Genomic DNA, 20,320 nt, shown 5'->3' with positions numbered 1-20,320 from the left:
CTTCCCAGCTTACCCTTCCCCCTCCCTACGTCCTCAAGTCCATTCTCTACGTCTGCATCTTTATTCCTGTCCTGCCCCTAGGTTCTTCAGAACCATTTTTTTTTAGATTCCATATATATGTGTTAGCATACGGTATTTGTTTTTCTCTTTCTGACTTACTTCACTCTGTATGACAGTCTCTAGGCCCATCCACCTCACTATAAATAACTCAGTTTCATTTCTTTTTATGGCTGAGTAATATTCCATTGTATATATGTACCTCATCTTCTTTATCCATTCATCTGTCGATGGACACTTAGGTTGCTTCCATGTCCTGGCTATTGTAAGTAGTGCTGCAGTGAACATTGTGATACTTGACTCGTTTTGAATTATGGTTTTCTTAGGGTATATGCCCAGTAGTGGGATTGCTGTGTCGTATGGTAGTTGTATTTTTAGTTTTTTAAGGAATCTCCATACTGTTCAATTTACATCCCACCAACAGTGCAAGAGGGTTCCCTTTTCTCCACACTCTCTCCAGCATTTATTGTTTGTAGATTTTTTGATGATGGCCATTCTGACCACTGTGAGATGATACCTCATTGTAGTTTTGATTTGCATTTCTCTAATGATTAGTGATGTTGAGCATCCTTTCATGTGTTTGTTGGCAATCTGTGTATCTTCTTTGTAGAAATGTTTGTTTAGGTCTTCTGCCCATTTTTGGTTTGGGTTGCTTGTTTTTTTGATATTGACCTGCATGAGCTGCTTGTATATTTTGGAGATTAATCCTTTGTCAGTTGCTTCATTTGCAAATATTTTCTCCCATTCTGAGAGCTGTCTTTTTGTCTTGTTTATGGTTTCCTTTGCTGTGCAAAAGCTTTTAAGTTTCATTAGGTCCCATTTGTTTATTTTTGTTTTTATTTCCATTACTCTAGGAGGTGGGTCAAAAATGATCTTCCTGTGATTTATGTCATAGAGTGTTCTGCCTATGTTTTCCTCTAAGAGTTTTATAGTGTCTGGCCTTACATTTAGGTCTTTAATCCATTTTGAGTTTATTTTTGTGTATGGTGTTAGGGAGTGTTGTAATTTCATTCTTTTACATGTGGCTGTCCAGTTAAGAAAATACATGTTGACTGAAGAAAGGATTCGGGGGGAACCCTCCAGATGGTTGTGTATGTTCAGAACCTTACAACCCTGAACTGGAGTGAATCACAAACATCAGTCAAAATGAAATTATGCCAGATTTCATTTTCCATTAGTTTTTTTAAAAATGCATTTGATCTTAGAAGTGAGTAAAACTTCAAATGTTTTAAAATGCTACGTCACTTTTTCTTCAATTTTCATCCATTAGTCCCTTCCAAAAAGTCTAGCTTGTATAAGTATTTCAAAGACAAAAAATAGTCTTATTTTTAAAAATGTAGAAAAAGAAAACTTGCCATCAGAAATTTCTGCAGCTAATTGGCAGTAATGTCGTATTTGAAAAACTGGTGTATTGCAGGCTGTTCTAAGCATCCAGCAATTTTGATGCCAAATCCCTCTTTCTGTACTGATGAGCCCTCTTTGACAATATCGTAACTGTGTGTGTGTGTTTTAAGAGAACACCTTGCACCAGCATCTAAAAATCGTTAGGAAAAATGGGATAAAAATGTGCATTAAAGGTGATGAGGAAATTTAGATGAGACCTAAAACAGCCGGGATGAGAAAGCAGCAAATCAAAGAGATCAAAGGTAGGGCTGGCTGCTCTCAGCAGTGATGCCGTGGAAGGAGCCTGTTCAGGTAAGGGCTTAATTAGGGCTGTCAGTCACACTAATTGCTTGTGATTAAATAGTGTGAGTCAGCAGGGCCGCGGTTCGCCCAGCGACAGGCATCACCCCTGAGCTCGGAAGGGCAGTCGGGGACCACGCCTCACCGCAAGGGCAAGTGGCACCGTTCGTGGATACTTTCTGTGAGCACCTACGTGAATCATCTGCTTTCTCCAAACAGCAAGCACTTTGTTTTATCAGCACCAAGTCACGCGCTGGAGGAAGCTTCCAAAGAGCCCTTATTTGATTTCCGTGCTTCCGAGGTGGGGCTGAGGGCGTCAAGTTATTAATGAGCAAAGCTCCAGGCATCGACTACGAACCGTCGGCGCCTTGTAATGCTACCAGATCCCTGTTTCTCTCTTTGGCGTCTTTGGCGTCCTGTCTTCACAGCCCAGGCCCTCTTGCGCTGCCCAGCTGGTGTCTGGGGAGGTGCTTCTCTCTGCAGTCCCCCCTGCATTTGTTCTCCACTCCAAGGCCATGGCTGTGCCTTGGCCAAGAAACCCCTCCCCACCACCGCTCCTCTCAGCCCCACCGACCTCCTCTTTTCCAAATCTAACCAAGCTTGGCGGGCGGCGGTCTGCCTCACATCCTTTTAGGTGACCGCCCCTCCCTCTCCCCACCCCAAGGAGACCCGGCCCTCCTCTGGGTTCCTTTGCACTTGCTGCAGCAGTAATGCACTCTGCCCAGGGACCTTCTGTATCCAGTTGACTGAAGTGCTCCCCGAGTGCAAATATTCCTGCTTGGGTCCTGTCTGGGGTTGCCGCACTATTCTGAAAGCACTCTGTATTTTCAAAAATAGTTTAAAATCCAGAGTAGATACTCAGGAGATGTTTATTGGGTCAAAGGAAGTACATACTGCTGGACAGAATCAAAAGGCCTTAGGGAGGGAGGCTGCAGAGAATCCCAAAAGGTCTGTTTTCATCTGGGTGGCTTGGCTAGGATACCAAATAAAGCAATAAAAATGTTAATCTTCCCAGCCCTGCCTTCTGCTTCATGGAGCCGCCGAGGCTATGACAGCAATAAAGTAGGTGGAAAAGTTAAAGAGGAAAACATAAATTAGGTCATGAGAGGATAAAGAGACGGATTTTCAATAGGCTTCAACCTTCAGAGTTGGGAGGGCCTAAATTAAGTGGATCATACGAAATTCAATAAACAAGGATTGTAGACGGCAGATGATTTATCCCATTATAATTTGAATTAAGCTCAAGCATCAATAACACCCCTGACCCAAAGGTTATTAAGAGACAGCTAATAACATGAACTGAACCAGCACATCTTGTATATTATTGCTGGGAATTTAGGACTCAGGCATTTAGGGCTGGGGAATTGATTGCCTGAGAGATAAATTTCATCCCTGGTGCCGTGGAGCAGACCTCAGGAGAAGAGGCAGCCAGCAGTGTGCCAGCAGCGTGCCCAAGCCACCCGCCTGCAGCCCAGGACCCACTCACCCATGACCAAGACAACCTGAACGTTTCCCTCAGCTTGGGGAAACGTCAGACACATTTCTTCCTAGCTGGAGTTTTCTCACCTCCCCTTGCTTAGAGCACTTACTTAGAAAACTTGAAATTGTAAATTCTTCCTCTGCCCCTTTGCAGATGTCCTCCCAGCCCCTTGCCTGTTTAACAACCCAGGAAATACCTTTCTCGAGGACCTGAGAGCCGCCTCCTTGAAGTGTGGACAGAGAAGGAGCTAGCGCATCACCTCTCAGTCTCCCTAGGAGAGGAGCAGCCTGACTTCCACATCACAGAGGAAAACGTTCACTCAGTGTGCCACACACACACCACTGGCTACCTCCCCGAAGGTGGCTTCCAGCACTTTCCACTGGCTCCCCAGGGCTTAACCCCCCCGCCCGCCCCCACTGCTGGTTTCAGTGGAGTTGAGTTCGGCCCCGACTGCACTAGTCTTGAGGAATGTCTCGCCTGCCTGTTTAACTCTGTCTGGGGCCAGTTTGACTTTGACACACGTCTGCAGGCATCAGTGGATGAGCATTTGCTCAAACCCGGACCGCCGCTCTAGCAAGCCCTCGGCTGCCCTGTGTGTAAACACGTGCGCGCCAGCCAGTTAATCCATGCCGGTTGCCTCTGTTTGTGTCAGATGATTCAGACTGTGTTCAGACGTGGAAAACACACCGAATCAATCTCAGAACTGGGCCCAGCAAATCTCAGGAGAACTGTTGGATGGCCTTTTGCTTCCCAGAGCACTCTCTTCCCCAGGCTAGCCTAATTTCAAGCTCCCCGACGTCAGCTTTGTATTAGTCACCTACGTCATTTGGTGTGATAGGGCTTTTGCCTTTCAGCACCACTGAGGCACGATGTCGGCAGAGTCAAGCTGCCTCACACCAGCAGGGGCCCTTTTGAGCGTGCTCCCGAGCCCCTCCAAGCCCTTTATCCTTTCATCTTACAGGACCCCCAGGAAAACACTGCTAACCCCTCTTCACTGATGAGGAAGCCAGGCTCAGAAAGACTGAGGGTCTTGCCCAAGGTCACACGCACGGACAGAGCCAGAGCTGGGATGTGAACCCAGGCAGCGTGGGCCCCCAGACTGCACGATTTCACAACGGAATGTAGCAAGGATTTAACTGTGTGGAGTAGGAATCCCGGAGGGAACGTAAACCCAGGGGGATATATCTAGATTGCTGGCAGGGCAGCTGGGTCAGAAACCAATCTCCTGAGGGACCAAAGGGGACTCCTGCTGGACGGAGACCGTTCCTGGCAGAAGCACTGGAGGAGGGTCTGGGCACTGTGTGTCTAGGGCAGACGGGGTATTGTCTGGGAAGAAAGGAAGGGATGGGCTACGGCAGGACCCATGAACTCAGCTGTCTCGCTGGGTTCTGCAGGACTTCAGGACCCCTCTGCTTGTGCAACAACAAGGGGAGAGAGCCATCCCCCTTCCCATGACAGGACATCATTGAGCCTTGGAAAGTCAAAGGCTTCAGTGCTTCAGCAACTGGGAGAGAGCCAGGGCCGCACAAATAAGGCGGCACCAGTGGAGGCTCAGTGGATGCGAGGACGGAGCGGCAGCTGTCCTGGGGGGAGGAGTCTTGCTCATGAGCACAGGTGAGCGCCCGCCACCTGTGGACTTCAGGTACTCCTGCAGAGGGATGTTCTAGGGACTGAAGGGACCACAGGAGCCACTGAGGATTGCTTTTCTGTTGTCATCGTCTCTCCTCCTCTACTTAGTAGCCAGTGAGGGCTGGGGAGGCAGCTCTGCTGTCTCTTTATCAGCAGTTTCACCCCCACCTGCCGAGAGTGAGATGCCTCCATGGGAATTTGACTCTGCCTCCCAAAGGTCAAGTTAAAACCACTACGTCTCCGGTGCTGCCTTTACAGGCGCTGGGTAGGGTGGGATCTGCCGATGGAAGTTGATATCTGCCAGGAGAATTGCGTGTCAGTCAGTGAAACTATCACCTGTTCACTTGATAAGAGAAAATTAAATTATTCAGCTCCCAATAACACAAGCAGCATCCCAGCCATGATAGTGGCGTAATTGTTTTACAATTAAGGCATGCCGAGTCATGTTAATAATGTGTGCATTGAGTCGCTTATATTTTTCCAAAGAGAGGCAATTCAAATAAGTAATTTAGTGGTAGAAATAAACTATGAATTTAATTTATATGTTCATTAATTGTACAATTAAACAGAATACTAATTGACTGTAGAATTATAGCTAAATGGAACACTGCACCCGGGTAATTAGTTCTCGTCCTGTTTTTCATTGTGAACGTAATTTTTGGTGGTCTCATCCTACCCAATTAGGTTTTGTTTGGCTTTATTGGAGCATAAATCATTCTTCTAGCACAGAGACTTAATCCCCCCAATACAGCTGGTGTGTTACTCCCTTTTTGCCAAAGGTTAACTCTTAAAAGAAAGGACATCTGGCTATAGCCGTCGGGACGGGCTGGTGCTGGCCTGTTCTGCAATTTCCAGTGCGTTCCCTGCAGCAGGAAGGGTAGAGGCGAAGAGTGCAGGTCAGTGATGGTAGCATCTTGGTTCTTCCCCTGCATCCGGGAGGGGCCGGAAGTCTGGACGATCTGCTCACCGCTTCTAAGGTTTTCACCTGGAATGGCCATTTTTAAACCATGGTCCCTTGAAGCCACACAGGCTGTGGGCTCCGACACGGAGGAAGCCTGACAGGCAGGAAAGGTGTGTATGCCGGAAACGTGGTATCTTTTCATGGAAATGAAATGTCTGCAATAAACTCAGGACCACTTACCTTTGTGGGCTGCTCCATCGGGAGCTCGCACCTTAAGCTGATGTCATGAGCCAGAGGGTCCGGTTGTGATCAGCTAATCCCTGGTTCATCCTGAGATACATGTTTTCCCAGCTGCTCAGAAAGAAGAAAAGGAGAAGGGAAGATGTGAAGTGGTGGCTCACTAATGACGCTGGAACGTAGCTTCCCCACGTGCATCGGGGAGGCTGGGGTACAGAGCCCCACGCAGGCGCCTCTGGAGGCACCAGGATCTTGCGGGGGTTCGGGTGGCTTGTCGAAGTGCACATTCCTGGCAGAGGGGCCCTCCCGGAGCAGTTTAAACTTCAGGACTTCTCTCGGGCACAGTCCCCGAATGCGGCATAAAGTCAGACATGAAGCAGGCTGTTGCCAGCACGTTTTCCTTACACAGAGCTTCTGTGGGACCAGGTTTGCTCAAGTCATCCAACAAACAGGGTGCATCCCAGACATGGTGACGGGTACTGGGGTACAGCGTCGGACAAGGCAGACCCAAATCCCTGCCCCATGGGACCCACGGCTGAGACCACAGCCACGGGGAATGTGACCCAGGGCCATCGGATGAGTCTCCTCGGCCGGCCCTGACCCAGCTGGATGGGAATCCAAACAGCGGTCCCCGTATCAGCCTCCTGTGGCAGCTGTAACAAATTATCACCAACTTGGCAGCTAAAACAACACAAACTAGTTATGTGACAGTTCTGGGTGCTGGAAGTCTGACATGGATCTCCTGGGGCAAGATCAGGGTGTCATCAGCACTGGTCCCCTTTGAGGTTCCAGGGCCGCATTCCTTGCCTGGCCTTTTCCAGCTTCTGGAAGCGCCTGCGTTCCTTGGCTCGTGACCCCTTCCTCCATCTTCAGAGTCAGCAGTGGTGTCACTCCCACCTCTGCCTCTGTCCTCACATCTCCCATTTTGACCCTTCAGCCTCCCTCTTGCACTTAAGGACCCTCGTGAGGACTTTGAGTCCATCCAGACCATCCAGGACACCCTCCCATCTCAAGATCTTTAATTAAATCAAATCTGAGAAGTCCCTTTTGCCATGTTGGGTAACCTGGTTCCAGGGATTAAGGTGAGGACGTTTGGGGGGCCGTTATTCTTCCCACCACCCTCCCCGTGGGGAAAAGGCGTGCAGTGGTGCCATGTCTTAGATTCTGGGGGAAACAGAGGGTCCTTCTGAGAGGCTTTAGAAATACTTCGTGTTAACTCTTCATTCCATCCTCCAGTCTGCTCCCAGTGACACTGAAATGAGAAATGTGACATTCAGAAGTGACAGGAATGCTCAAAGGCAAAAACCCTTCCTGCCCGTGGAGAGGAACTGGGTGGAACCAGTTTTTGTTTTATGTTTTTGTTGCATTATTTATACCATTGAAAGGCAAATTCCCATAGAAACGAATTATGACAGCAATGAAAGTTAGAAGGGTGGCCTCCCAGGTGATTCCATAATCTAGGGAAGGAGAAATTGCTCAGAACATCATTCACTTTACCATAAAAGTGTTGATGTAACAGGGCCTTAAACTGGAAAATTTCCCTAGTGACTAGTTTGCATGAAATTTATAATTATACATGAAATGTAATTAAAGAGCAGTCATTGTTGGTTCCTGAGTGTCAATAACTGAACATTTACCAGAGGAGAAGGCAAGCTTGCACCTCAGGAGTCTGTGGTGTACACACCCTCCCCCGAACCTTAGTTCCTTCCCGTCTTTATTTTGTTCCTAAGTACTTAGCACCTTCTGATACACTCCATAATTTACTTACTTGTTTTTTTTATCATCTGTCTCCCCCATGAGATCAGGGATTTTGCGTTTTGTTTTCTCTTCCAAGAACTAGAAAAGTGACTGCTCTGTCAAAGGCAGTTGATAGTAATTTACACCATATGATTAGTACACTGTATTTTGCATACGGGAAATAATCTTTCTATTATAGAATTAAACCTGGGTTTTTATTGCTGTTTGGAGGATAAGATTTTTTTTTTTTAAGTGTTAAGTCAAGCCAAGATGCTTTAGGACTTTCCCAAGTTCCCAAATCAGGCCACGCAGTGGGGATTGGTCAGCTCCTTCCCCAACCAGACTCTCTCAAGTTCCCACTAAGATATTCATAAAGGCACAGAGAAAAATGGAGAATTTGTGAAGCTCTTGCACAATGCTGATGGAAAAGTTGAAGAGATAAGATGAAATGGTTAATTATAGATAAGAAAACCAATGTGAGGAATTATAGCTATTTCTAAGGAAAATACCAGAACTACTGAAACAGAGTTAATTATCAATGACATCATTACAGAAAAATTGCTGGAAATGTGATAAATATCTCAGAATACAGGCGACAAATGTTCTCCATATCCCAAGGAAAATCAGTCAAAATGGGCCAAAGTTAGACACATTTCGGCAAGGATTTAAAATGATAAAATAAAGATAAACGCAAAGACCAGTTTTAGAAGGAGAAGATATGGCTGCATAAAAACAAACACAAATGTGTGTGGTCTCAGATCGCTCCCCACCACACTCCTGCCAGAAGGAAATAACGGCAGCTGCTGCAGTTCATGAAAAAAAGTGGAAAATCTGAGAACCTTAGACCCAAGCAGGGACTTTCCCTGTGTGTGGGTGACACCAGGCAGTCTCTGACATCCACTGGCTCATGAAATACACCATCTAGACACATTTTCTTCAAAGTGTTACAAAATGTCTACTTTAGTGCAGTAAGAGATGAATTTAACAGTTGAAGATTCCATCTGAGACTCGAAAAACTCCATGATGTAAGCACATCACAGGGTCTTGGATGTGCTGCAGAATCTAGTAGGACGGTTCTCATGCTGAGGTCTTCAGGGAGTTTGCCCGCCCCCAGAGATTCTGCTTCTGTTCTGTAGCCCGGCCAGACAACAGCTCTAATAGCCAATGAACCCTTATTTAAATTAAATAACTTCACCCTAAATTGCTAGCTCTCATCCTGAGAGTTGGGCAGAATGCACCGAAATGTGCAGCTGATTGCCTCTGCCTTTCAGGAACCTGGGTGAGCCTTCCGTTCTCTCTTCTCCTTTGCATTTTCTAGGTTTTTAAAAGAAAAAGTCTTTCCAGTGAAAACAAGCAAAAAAACCAACCAAACAAAAAAAGCTTCACAGAAAGAGAAGAGCCAAGTTTTACAGGTCACAGTGACCTGATACCAATATATTCTAACATTCAGTTCTTATTGGAACAGAAAACCCTGTATTTTTATCTGGCTTTTACAAACCTCTTCAAATGTGAACTTCCAGATCCTCTCTGAAATTCCCCTTCTGTGCCACACTCAGTCAAATACATCTTTAATAAAAAGACTGAAAGTGAGTTTTTATCTAAGAGACTCCTGGAAACTTTGGAAGTTAATTCGTAGTTGAAAAAAACAAAACAGGCTTGGGTTTGTCTGGCTCAGCTGTCTGCTGACCTTGAAATTCAGGGTGGGCTGCTTACCTGCTCTAAGCCCTTGTTTCCCCATCTTTGAAATGGAGATGATTGTATCTTCTTCAAAACAGCAAAGACAGAAATAACGCAACTTGAGGAAAGGTCAGAGACCCTCCCTCTCACAGCGTAGACGCTGGTGGTTGTAGAGGAACTGTGACGGATGAGGGAACGTGGATCTTCACCTTGGCGTCTGTGGGAGAGGTAACTCTTCATGCTTTGTTACCCTCACATTTCAACAGAACCATCAGACCAACAGACTTTTGTGGGTCAGGAGATCCCCAAGACCACCATCAGGTCCAACAGTTCCCTAGGAGGACTCAGGAAAGCGGTTAAAGCCTGGTTCTGGTTTATCACAACGCAAGGCTGCAGGGTAAGGTCAGCCGGCGGGAGACATGCGTAGGGCAGGCCTGGGAGAGACCAGGCGTGAGCACCCAGGCGTGTGCCCCGAACGCAGTCGTGGAGAGCGTCTACTTTTCCCCGCAGTGGTGTCCGGCAACACGTGTGAAGCACTGCCATCCAGGGATGCTCACCCGAGCCTTCGTGTCCAAGGTGTTCACGGTGGTCAGTTACACACACAGGCAACACTGACCACCCCTGTGGCTGACCTTTGGTCTCTGGTCCCTCCAGGGGTTGAGCTGATACAGCACGGCCCCAGGCCCCCACCACACGTCTCGTTGTTGGCATAGAATATCAGGGGTAGCCCAAGGCCTCCGGTAAACAAGGACACTCTTACTAAACAGGAGGACCCGAGGAGAGCTCACCTCCCAGGAACTGGGCACAGGTCACTCCTTTCCGAGGCGAGGTTGATCCTCTACGGCACATCTCCTATCGGAGGTTCACTATTTGAAAAAGTCAAGACACGGGTGATAAAGACCCATCAGCAAAATGGCAGAAGGGGTTCCAGGGCCCTGGGGGAGAGCTGGCTTTGGAACCGATTGCTAACATTTCTGAGAGGACCGGGTATAGTTGAAAACTGCTGTGACCACATGCCCTCACCACTTGCTGAGAGGTGACAACTCGGACTTCCCAGAACTGATGGCCTACCCCAGAGGTCAGCACACTTTTCCTGCTGTAAATATCTGTGGCTTTGCAGGTCTCGTGGTCTCAGCTCTGGGGTGGAACAAGAGCAGCCATTGACAACATGTAAACAAACCGGGGAGGCTGGGTTCCAGTAAAACTTTCTTTCTTTGTGTGCAGACACTGCAATTTGAATTCCACGTCATTTTCACATGTCATGAAATATGATGATCCCTTTGGTTTCTGGACTACGTGATGCACAGGGGATATTTGGGGGGGGTTATGGAAATATTCTGTATGAAACAATAATGGTGCATACAGGCCATTATGTGTCTGTCAAAACTTATAGAACTGTATGACTCAAAGACCAAACCTTAACGTAAAAGGTGAACTTGGATTAAGGCTCACAGTTGTAGAAAATGTACCACTAATGTAAGCTGTTAATAGGGAGAAGTGTGTACCTGGGCTGAGGGGGGAAGGGAGCGGGCATGTAGAACTCTATGCACTGTCTGCTCAGTGATCCTGGAAATCTAAAACTATATGAAAAAATAAGGCCTAAAATGTTCAAACATTCTTAGCTCGCAGGTCATAGGAAACCAGAGGCAGGTGGGGTTTGGCCCGTGACACGTCCTCACTGACCCGCAGACGAGCCGGAAGAAGGGCTCACATGTATACATATGTGGCCCCTTGAAAACACCAGGACTGGGTGTGTAAACAACCTGAGCGTCCGTGCAGTGCGCACGAAGGGCTTCGGCTTCCGCTGAGCTGGGAGCAGCTGCTGTTCCTACTTGCTGTCTGCTTAAATAGTGGTATTATTTGCAGCGAAGACTTTGAAATGCGGGCCTGAAGGGAGACAGAAATGTCTTCAGGTGTTGTGCTGCCTTTAATAAGCTGCTCCCCCTCCTTGCTTCTTGAAGATGGAACAATCAATACAGCATCCCTTTGAACAGAATAATAAGCACCATTCATTTGGGAAACGTGTGTTTAGCACCCACCGTATGCTCGCCGCCTGCCTGGGCTGCCGGAGCTGGTGGCGGCTAGGGGGCGATGTCGAAAATGGCTGGACAGCAGCTCCAAGTAAGAGAAAGAACACGAGGGGTCATGTTGCTTTTGTGGAATGTTTGCTAATAGATTTTAGTGCAGCCCTGCGTTCCCATCGTGTGGCTGCCTGGTGCCCACTTGGCTTCCGTCTGTGGCTGTTGAGTCTGCCCGCGTCAAATGATGAGAGCGCGTTCATCAGCCTCCCCTTGACAGGATATGCATTTACTGCTTCTGACAGTCCCATTACATCCACCGAGGGCTCGACCTAGTTCGTAAAGGCAGCGATGAAGTGGGTTTCCCACAGGAGAGATGAGGATGGAGGCCCCCTGACTCCCCACTTGGAGATGGTCAGCAGAAACCAAGTCTGATCCTGCAGTCTCGCTCTCAGCGTTCACATGATTCTCTCTCCTTGGGATTCAGAGGGATCGGAGACCTAATTACAATTTCTCCTCCCGTGCTGAGCATTTACTCCAGTTACGTGGTCAATAACTCATTGTATATGGATTTAAGTACTACTTGGGGACTTTCCACTTTTCTCCATCTCTGAGGCAGTGAGAATTGTGTTTTCGTCCATGGAGCCCCTTCCCTAGAGCCTTCTACCTGCTGGCTTAGCTCCTTCTGTGTAAGCCGGTCTTTCAAAGGAAGAACAAGGCAGCTTTAGCAAACCGCTGAGAGCACGGAGTCTGGGTGAGACTACAGGATTCCACCACACATCCCTAGCTCTGAGAACTCACTTCTGGTGCCTCAGTCTCCCCATCTGCAAAATGGGAATAACATTGATGCCTATTTGAAAAGCCCTTAGGATGATGCCCGATATGAAGTGTGCAATAAAGGAATAATTTATAAAGAGGACAAAGCAGTGAAAGCTGAGCATTTCCAGAGCAGCTTTGGGAAGAGAAAACAGAGAAAAGATGAGAGGCAGCCTGCTCTAGGTCCTGAATTCAGCATGGATCTCAGAGCTGAATGCGCAACCAGAGCTCTCAGTCCCATGTGTAATCACTGTGGGTGTAGAAATGATGCTGCCTTCTGTTTACCGACCTCCTCAGGCCACGGTACTTTCAATGTAGAGACTCATTGCCTTCCAGAGTATTAAGAAAATCCCCACCAAAGGGGGCTGGATCTGCTTCTTACGCTCCCAGGAATGCACATTCGTTAAGAACCAGGCTGTCCCTGAAACACATTCTCAGACATGGGCTATAAATCCACCCTCTTCTTTGACAAACAGTAAATCAAACGTAGGTGATGACATTGATTTACCTGTAACTTAAATCCTTAGAAGTGTCATGTGCAGTCTTGCTACTTTACTGGTGGTGCCCACTTTTCACTACAAGCCTCACAAAACATGTGACAAACCTCCGGGTGAAAATGTGTGATCTAAGATAAAACATTTCTCTGCAAGACCTCATTTCTCTATAGATTCAGAAACCTTTTGCACTACAGAGCTGCACTCCTGTGAATGAGGCCCCAGGGCCGGCAGCCGCAGCATCCCAGGGGAGCTTGTTAGGAATGCAGAATCTAGGGTCCCACCGGACCTGCTGACCCCCAGACCCCTGGGTGGTTCGTGTGCTCCTTAAAATGTGAACAGCTGTGCTGTTGTGCAGGTCGAGAGAAGCCAGGATGAGCCGTGTGTGGCTTCTGGCCCTCATCACGTCACTTCTGATCTAGTGACCTCTGCTTCAGCAGCAAGACACCCAAGCTCGACACCCCGTGAGCTAATGAGTTAGAAGTCCACAGAGGCCAGTGGTTCCATGAATGGCAAAGCGTTGCCTCCAATCTGTCATTTTGGGGCTCCCCTTAGAGCACGTTTCCTCATTTTCCACTCCGTGCACTGAAATGCCTCCCAAAGAGCCCCTTGAAGAACGTTGCCTTCCAACAGGAGGACGGCAGAAAAACTGGGGAGAACGTGGGCTAGTTCTACTTTGCTCGCCTGCCATCTCCCCCCCATGCCTCCTTGCTGCCGCCTTGCAGTGAGCCATGTTTTATTTAACATTTTGTAATTGCAAAATGCATTTACACTTTATTTATTGAGTGTCTCTCCTTCTGTGCTCTCGGCCTGCTGAAGAATGATGGGGGTGATGCAATGTAGGAAGCAGAGGAAATGAACTTGGGGTAATGAGTTTTCACTTGACATCGGATGCAGTGTTTTATTTCACTCTCCTGACATGCATTTGGTTAGGGGCCATTTAGAATTACTAGTTAATATCGATACTTTCTATTAGATAATTCAGGGTGTGGAGCAACTTCTTTGTGATGGGTACGCTTTTGCATTTTATAATCAAAATCTATAGAGGAGTGCATCTCAGCTGTTCTCTTTGTGTAATGTTTATGCTACCTACAGACAAAAAAAAAGAGAGATCTTTTTGAAAAAGAAAGGCACATTTTTATTCTTCATTGAAACATGTAATCGAGTTCTTTGTATATCAGACGAGTCTATTCATCTGTATTGAATGGTCATGGAGATGTTCTGTCTATTCAAAATGCACACAGCCTCAGTGCAAATGCAGGATGGACTCCTGTGATACCTAGGAAAATATAATGCTTTTCGGAACAACAATTCCAACCGATTATAAAGTTGCCGAATGTTTGGACATAATCATTTCTGAAAAGACGATTAACAAAAAGTCAATTGATTCTGGCTCCTTTGGACTGACATGAATATTTTAGATTTAACTTGTGGTTTAGATGGCAATGAAGGGAGGGTCCATAGCTGTCAAGTACCTGTTAAAGATGTAGACATACACATACTTTGAAGTAGGAAAGCATATTCAATGTAAATTAACTTTAACATTCAAAGGTGATGGTTCGTGATTTATTTTCAAAATAGTGTATTTGTGAAAAATTAAGAGCCACAAGGATCCAATTATCTCGATGGCAGTCTAATTTATGTGGCATGAAGTACTTAAAGAAAAGTCGGGAGGGATGTTTAGTGAGGCTAAATTGGTGTTGCCTTGCTGGATCACAGCTTGAAGTCTATCTGAACGACATGGATCTCATTAAACATCATCAACTTAAAATCGCTTAGGTGATAAGAAAGATGAAGATGAAGATCAGCCCGATAAAAGTTTCCCTTTTGTTCATAAATGTACTTCCTCTTGGGAGCATCTCTGGCTTCCCCAAGCAAACAGCGCTTTGCCAGACAAGCTGGGAAGGCGGATGGGCTGGGAGCATCTTTCTGCCAAGATGCCCAGGTCTGTGGCGGCCCGACCGTTAGAGGGTGGTTCAGACCATCAACTCCCTCTGTCCCAGAGCCTGAAGTCCTGGCTGCTTGCTGGTATTGATTTTGGAAAGGAGATTTGAAATTGATCAATATCTGTTGGCAGCTGAAACCTTCAGATATTTGTTAAAGAAGCAGATCGTCATGTTTCTGTGGGCAGAGAGGGTGGCTGGTATTCAGGGTTACATGATTAAATAATGCCTGGTTTAGCTGTTGTTGGTAAGTGACAGGTCGGCACAGAAGCGGGCATTTCCTGTGATTAATCTAAACAAGAACAACCCACATTGACCTGTTCCTTTGGCACCCGTGTAAGTGAAGAAAATTTGTCATTTGCTGCTTTAGAAGCACTTTCTCCCATCTAATGAGCTCTGCAGACAGATGGGGGGTTCCAATATAAACCTGCCACAGAGACCAGAACTATCAAGCAGCTGCAGGAGGCGGAGGGCCTTCCAGCAAAGCAGAGCACGGCTCAGCTCCCCAGGCGCTCCTTCCACACTCTGAAAGGAGTGCAGGAAACAAAACATCTAAGTCATTAGGCAACCATGGGCTGCAGCCTTTCACAGCAACCGGGAGAGACATCCTTGCCCCATAAGCCTAGTGTCTGGGGGTGCATATGTCTCTACAAATTTATCTAACTAGCTTCAGCCCCTAGTGGCACAAGGGATGCTGAATTCAGAGCGGGCATTAAAATGTATTTCCCTAGTAAGGAAGAATTCCTAAGCAGCCCACTGTTTACCGTTTCATCTTCTGTGGAACGTTTTGGGACACACTGATAAAATACTCCATACTTGGCCATTCCACAGAGTCTAGGATTGTCAGCCTCTTCTGGGGTGACTTGAGGTTGGGGGGTAAGCTGGTGCTCATACAATCACAGATGCAAAGGAGGCAATTTAAGATACCCTGAACGTAACCAAGTCAAATGAGAATATATCCAAGCTCAGGGAAAAAAGTAAAGATTCAAGAGAATCAAGATAGAATACCTGAAAATCCACGGCTGTAACCAGAATACTTAGATTTTATGCATAGCTTTCCATCGTTTAAGACTTTTGGGTTCTCTGAAACAAAGAGAAGAGGGTTTGAATCCTCTTCTGTGTTTGAATCTCTGCTTGGCCATGTATCAGGTAACAGTGTGTGCTGAGTCTTAGATTCCTTATCTCGAGAGAGAAATGATAATCCCCAGCTTCAAGAACCTTTGTGTAGAGTAGATGAGATATCAAATATGCTACCCAGGAAGCAGCTGCGTAATAAATAGTATCTGAAATGGTATATTCCCCTGATGGGTGTCTGTTTATTTACTACATGGCTATGCTACACACACACAGTGAATACACAGGTGCCTTCCTCTCCGTGTGTGTGTGTGTGTGTGTGTGTGTGTGTGTGTGTGTGTGTCCACTCTCAGAACCTCAGCATCAAACGAGGCGTCCGTCAGACCTGTGGAGAGCTTATCTTTCTTCCTGATCTCCTGATCCGGCATTGACGTCCTCAACCTGGGATCCCATGTGGCCTTATCCCATGGGTCTTGGGGCCCATTCGTCTTGAGCCAACTCTAAATAATACATCCTCCAGGAGCCCCAGGCAGATGAAGGGGCGGTTGTTACTGCTGGCATCCAGCAAATGCATCCAGCTCATCAGTTTAAGTGCACCCTCACCTTTGAAGGTATATGCTCTCCCTGGCAATGGCAGTTTCTACCAAGTTCCGAGCAGACAACACAGTTTGAGCTGAACAATTTAAAAAGGGCTTTCACATGTGTGATTCAGATCAGTTGCTTTCTGCCCAGGGGTCAATGACAAACTGTATCAAGCGTTTCATAGCTCAGCCTCACGATCAGTAAAATGTCTTCCCTCTCATTTATGCCCAGAGCCAAAAGTCATGTGGGTCAGATTTTAATTTCTCACTAGGCCAGAGTCAGAGAATTAACCAGTATCCTTTAATGGAGGGCAGGTAGAAAGACACCTTGTAGGGCGATAAGGGAAAGGCAGAATCTCCAGGCATCAGTAGAAGGCAAGACCCTGAGAAGGATCCTTTTGCTGAGACTTCCACGCGTATGGGGTGTACCCTGTGACATACTGAAGGACCTGTGAGTGAAGTATCTTTTATTTGTATGGTGGAGAAGAGGCCCATTACCATCAGGTGTCAGGACAAATTATAGGTCGGCACCAGGAAAAAATATCCGGTGAGTTCACCACTGGATCCCAAGCCCTGAGCTGCACACCTGGTACCACGGACAGATGCCTGTCACTGAGTGGACAGGAGACAAGGCAGAGAGGGAGGAGAACGGCTGTGTGTGTCTCTCATTGCTTCTGTCATGGCCCCGAGGGGAAGGGAGTTCAGAAAAGAAGAGAAAATGATGAAGGAACAGGAGTGAGGGTCCCTGAGCAGCTGCTCCGTGCCAGGCACCCCTCTCAATAACACTGTGGCCTGAGAGGCAGGTGTCATCCCCCGAAGTTCAGAGACGGAATCCCGCTCAAGGCTGCTAAGCGGTTGTAACGGGTCAAATCAGGATTCAAGCTCACGGCTTTGCCCAAGCTGATGGACCGCTAGGAGGGCCCTGAGTCCTACGGAGAGGAGAGTCGGCGCACAGGTGTGCAGTGTGAGAGTCTGGGACAGGCACCTGGGTTCCTGGAAGGAAACCTCCAGCTTCACCTTCCTCCCGTCATGCACCTGGTGCCACCAGCGTCCCCCAAGCTTGGACACCTAGACACTGTGCTCCCCAAAGGCGGCAGAGAATGAGGGCTGGTCTTGCTGGGTTTCCTGACCCCCTCCTGCCCAGGACCCACCTCATCTTCCCTGGTGACCCAAGGGGCTCCACACGTGGACGCTGCCTTTCCTGGCCATGAGCTCGGAAGCATCTTTGTAAGGACCATAGTGATTAAAAAAGAGACACTTTGCCATCCATGGACACAGCATCGTGCCCGTGATTCTTTAATGAAAAAGACTCTAATCTCTGCCCCTGCTCATTTCTTGTTACCACAATTATAAATGTTTCTGTGGCTTTGTGGAGAGCTTTCTGGAAGCATAGAGGCAGAAAATCTATTTTCATGAAAGCTCTGCCTTTTAAATGAGGCTGTTGTTTCTTGTGGCCCGAATGCCACTCTAATTGCCCCTTCCTGATCGAATGACTCTCTTAATTGCTGCAGGTGTGTCTCTGCAGAAGGCACTTTCCTGGGCTGCCCCTCGGAATGGGTGGTGGCTGGCAGTTCCATCCAAACAGCATCGGTGGAGCAAGTACCAAGAGCTTTATACACGTCTCACCTTGTGGAGGTCTCACAATAACTTTGCGAGATAGATACCATTGTTGCTCCCATTGTACAGATGCAGAGACTAAGGCACAGGGGCCAAACAACTAACCCAAAGGCAGACAAGTAGTCGGTGCAACCAGTAGGTGGCTGAGACAGGGCTTGAGTGTGTGTGGCGTGCCGGTAAACCAGCTCTCTGGGGGAATAAAAATGGGAGGGGTGGGTTTTAGTACTTGCCCATTTCTATAGTGTAAATAATCCCATCATTTAAAGCCACGGATGGTTTAATAGCTGGCTTGCTGAATTCCTAAATATTTAACAACCAGCTCTTGCCAGGCAGGGCAGGTGGGCTTCACTCACCCTCATTACTGGAGCTCAGACACCAGCCACTGGGCCCAGCCAAGGCTGGGGGAGGGTCTTCGGCACAGTTGGGAGCAGCACCCATTTCTGTATCCCACACCCAGGGCTTAGGGGGAGAGGGAGGTGCCCCCCTGGACGTCATCAGAAATACCATGCGTTTTGTGAGATCTTCCGAAACTCCTCAAAGGAAGCTAAGTCTAATTTCAAATCTTGAAGGAGTCCGTAGGAAGGAATCTCTAGAATTAGGCCTATCACAAGGAAGCTCTGCAACTTTCCAAAGGTAGGAAATGTCTGACCCAAATCACCTTCTTAGCAGGGTCCTTCTATCTTTGCTTCTCTTTCTATCACCTCTGATTTGAGCTGCGGCTACACTGCAGCATCTGTCTGTCTGGCTCCGTGAGGTCAGGGCACGGCCCGTTTTGGAGGACCTGGCTCATCTACAGGCCCCTTCTCAGAACGGGCCCTGACCCGGGCCTGCCGAAGGAGCAGGTCTCACTAGCCTGCTGTGTCAGTAGTAGACCCCCCAAGGAGGAAGCACCAGCGCAGTCCTGCTGAGGGACCAGCCCCAGTGGCCGCACCTGACACTGGACCACAGGGGTCCTAACCAGTACTGACCAGCTCGTCTCAGTGATGAGCAGTCAGACGTGGGGATGGCCTTACCTGGTGGTGGGCGCTGGGATTTCATGCATGTGAACTGCCAGTGGCCACCCATGTAAGGGCCTTTGCAAATGGAACACAAAGTCTGCATTTATTTTCTGATTGATCAAATGGACTCTAAGGATGTACTGTATCCTGGTCCAAAATTCCACCACACATTAGAAATTCATTTAAAATCATGTTTAGCCAAGTTCCCCAACATCGCTCTCCAGAGGTTATTCAGTAAGCCCAAATAATTCCCTATGATCCAATTCCCATGGACAAATTTTAGACCAGAACTGGAATTTCTTTTCCCTCTCAAATACAAATGCCAATGTTTTAACCTTTTTTCTTTTCTAGATTGGTATAATAATAAGAGTCTTCCTGACAACATAATCCCGTCCAGAGCGAGGACAGATCCTGTCCTGAGACTCATTGGCTCAGTCTAATCCAGACACGGCAGGTCAGGCCCAGGCCCAGAGTCTTGGCTCGAGGAAAAGCAGTGCTTCCAGGAGAGGACAGTGTGGGAAATACGGCAAGGGACTCACATGTCCTCCTGAGGGATAAGACAGGGCAAAGGTACGTTCCTAAAACAGTCTCAATTCAGGTTGTGGTGATGGTTGCACATCTCTGTGAATTTACTAAGTATCATTTAAGTATATACTTTAAGTGGGTGAATTTCATAGTATGTAAATGATATCTTAATAAACATGCTTTAAAAAGGTGCATTGCTGAGGAGGCCACTTCTGTCTTCTATAATGGTTGCATGTTGGTTAAACTCAGGTCGAGTGTATCAAAAAAAAAAACAGAGCAAAACATATTCTTACAAGAGGGGATTGGATTAGCTTAGAACTGGGAGCATCAGACTCGGGAAACTTCAGGCCCAGGTGGATGCGGGGCTCAGAGATGTTCTTAGGGTTCACTGTCTCCCCGTTGTGCCCCTCAGCTTCCATCTACACTGGCCTCATCCTGTGGCCGGGGGCCAGGGAAGTGGACCACCATCTCAGGCGGTGCTTCCCGCTTGGCAGCCATCCAGCCCCGTCAGTGCGCCCTCCTCAGGGCCCACGACTATAGCCGGGGAAAGGGGCCCATTAATTGCTTGCACGTGGTCAGAAGACCTCCCCCATGCCATGGCCAGGCTGAGACAGAGTGCCCTGGGCAACGAAGCCCACCAGGACTGAGTAGGATGGGCAGGGGGTGTTTCCCCAAATGGAAGGCAAGGAGGGCACAGTTGCCATAAGACAGACAGACTGCAAAGCAAACTAACAGTGAAAAAGCAGAGCTCTCTGAGGTCACCTACCCCATAGCTCCCTGCCCACAATGTCTGGTGGACCCAGAAGAATGGTCCACACAGGCATCAGGCTTGGGCTGAACTCACAGCCTGGAC

General features: G+C 47.6%; 1 protein-coding gene across 1 annotated transcript in view; it reads left to right on the top strand.

Moving 5' to 3' along the window:
• Positions 1-20,320, top strand: part of LOC309644550 (uncharacterized protein) — a 73,997-nt gene that overhangs the window by 12,296 nt on the left and 41,381 nt on the right. The window lies entirely within an intron of this gene.

The sequence above is a fragment of the Balaenoptera physalus genome (assembly GCF_965194825.1).
Source record: "Balaenoptera physalus genome assembly, chromosome: 16".
Taxonomy (NCBI): domain Eukaryota; kingdom Metazoa; phylum Chordata; class Mammalia; order Artiodactyla; family Balaenopteridae; genus Balaenoptera; species Balaenoptera physalus.
The sequence above is the reverse complement of the archived record's forward strand: the minus strand, read 5'-3'. Positions and strand labels throughout refer to the sequence as shown.